Raw genomic sequence first — 2804 nt, forward strand, 5'->3', positions numbered from 1 at the left:
GGGGAGGATGGCCACACCACAATCCCTTCTCCTCCATTCCCCTCTCAGGATCTTAGGCACACACACAAACGTGCCCGGCGTGAGTTTAAGCCACCAGGTCCAGGACTTGAACCATGGTCGACTACATGGGAGTCCAGCGACATAGCCATTACTCCAACTGCTGGTCCCCCAGCGTGAGTTTTAAGCCAACAGGTCCAGGACTCAAACAGTAGTCGACCATGTGGAAGTTCAGCAACATAACTATTACACCATATGCTGGTTCCTGAAAATAAACTTTAAAAAATATTCTTTTCATTGCCAGAGGATGTGTGTGCTCACCAGAGAGAGATGGAGAGAAAGAAAGCACCTCCTTTAGGGGTGTGGCATTTTTCTAAAGACGATATAGGAATACCCATCAAGCATATGAAAAATCAACCACAGTGAGATCTCACTTCATACCCACTACAATGGCTACAATAAACAAAAAGTAAGGTTGGAGAGAATGTGGTAAAATTGGAATCCTCATATCACTCTGCAAAATGTTAAACATAGAATTATCATATGACCCTGTAATTCTGTTCCTCGTCATACACCCAACAAAACTGTCTACATGAAAATGTTAATATGCATGTTCATAGCAACATTATTCATGATGGCCAAAAATGTCCAACAGCAGATGAATGGATAAGGTAAGGTGCTATTTTCATGTAATGCAATTTTATTCAACCATAAAAAGGAATAAAGTACAGATATGTGCTACAACATGAATGAAACTTAAAAACTTTATGTGAAGGGGGTTGGCACAGCAGTAGTGCAACACTCTGTGCCACTGACCCACGTGGAAAGGTCTTGTATTCAAGCGTCAAGACCTCCCTGTACATGCCACACGTGTGCATGCCCATGATCCAGGCTGGGTGACTCTAGGAGTGGATTGTGGTGTGAAGACCCTATTAGAGGTTGTTGTCTTTCTGTTTCTCTCTCAGTATTTGTCTCTTTTTCTTTGGAAGAAAGAGAGAGAAAGAAAGAATAAAGAAAGAAAGAGAAGAAAGAAAGAAAAAGAAAAAAGCAAGAAGGAAGAAAGAGAGGGAGAAAGAAAGTAAAGAAAGAGAAAGAAAAAGGAAGGAAGAAAAAATTATATGTGAATGAAAGAAGTGAATCACAAAAGGTCATATATTGCATGATTGCATTTATTTTGAAATGTTCCAAACAGACAAATCCATAGAGCTAGAGAATAGATAACTGAATGCCAGGACAGCAGGGGGAACGGAGTGGGGAGTGAATATTTTAAAAATTATTTATTGAAATTTTTAAAGAATTATTTTATTCCACTTTCTTTCTTTTTCTTTTTTTCTTTCTTTCTTTCTTTCTTTTTCTTTTTCTTTTTCTCTTTCTTTCTTTCTTTCTTTCTTTTTCTTTCTTTCTCTTTCTTTCTTTCTTTCTTTCTTTCTTTCTTTCTTTCTTTCTTTCTTTCTTTCTTTCTTTCTTTCTTTTTCTTCCTTCCTTCCTTCTTTCTTTCTTATTTGACCAAAGAGGAACAGAGCGAGAGAGAGAGAGAGGGAACATGAGAAAGCAACCCACCAGGTCCGGGACTCAACCATGGTTGGCCATTTGGGACTCCAGTGTCCTTCACCATGCTTTCTGTTGGCCCCAAAATTATTTATTTTATTTAATTAATTTATTTGAGAGAGCTCTTTACTATAGGACACATGCACTTGCCAGAGAGACAGAAAGCAAGAAATCATCCTTCTGGGATGAAGGCCATGCTGCAATCCCTTCTCCTCCATTCCCCCCTTGGAATTTTGGGCGCACGCACACACACACGCCCAGTGTGAGTTTCAAGCCTCCGGGTCCAGGATTCAAACAGCAGTCTTGGTCATGTCCAGTGATGTAACCATTATGCCATCTTTTGGTCCTTATTATTATTTTTTAATCTGCTATGGGGCATACATGCTCACTAAAGAGAGAAAGAGAGAGAAACAATGAGAGAGCGAAAGTGAGAAAGCAAGACACGAGGTCTGGGACTTGAATTATGGTTGCACATGCGGGAGTCCAAGACCTTAACCACCACACTTACCACTGGCCCTGGGGAGTGAATTTTAATGGGTACAGGGTTTCTTTGTAGGGTGATGAAAATGTCTTGAGATTAGATAGTGGATAGTTAAACCTTATGAATATACTAACCACTGAATTGTACATTTTTTTAAAAGAACTATTTATTTAACATTTATTTATTTATTTTAATTTGACCAGAGAGGGAGAGGGAGAGGGAGAGAGAGAGAGAGAGAAAGCATGCCTCCAGGTCTGGGACTCGAACCACGGTCGGCCATGTAGGAGTCCAGTGCCCCTAACAACCACGCCACCTGCCAGGCCCTGAATTATACATTTTAAAGGGTGAATTGTACAGTATGTGAACTACATCATTATAAAAAGAATGTATTTTTTTCTTTTCTTTTTTTGGAGAGGTTTTTGCTACAGGGCGCGTGCGCTCGCCAGAAAGGCAGAGGGAGACAGAGAGACAGAAAGCCAGAAATCACCCCCCAGGGGGGGTGGCCATGCCACAATCCCTTCTCCTCCATCCTCCTCTTGGGATCTCGGGCACGCACGCGCATGTGCCCAGCGTGAGTTTAAGCCACTGGGTCCAGGACTTGAACCGCGGTCGACTACATTGGAGTCCAGCAACATAGCCATTACACTAACTGCTGGTCCCAAAAGAATGTATTATTATTATTTTTTGGAGAGATTTTCACTATAGGGCGCGTGCACTCGCCAGACAGACAGAGAGAGACATAGAGACAGAAAGCGAGAAATCACCCCCCGCGGGGATA

Source organism: Tupaia chinensis, unplaced genomic scaffold (assembly GCF_000334495.1).
Source record: "Tupaia chinensis unplaced genomic scaffold, TupChi_1.0 Scaffold150028_1, whole genome shotgun sequence".
Taxonomy (NCBI): domain Eukaryota; kingdom Metazoa; phylum Chordata; class Mammalia; order Scandentia; family Tupaiidae; genus Tupaia; species Tupaia belangeri.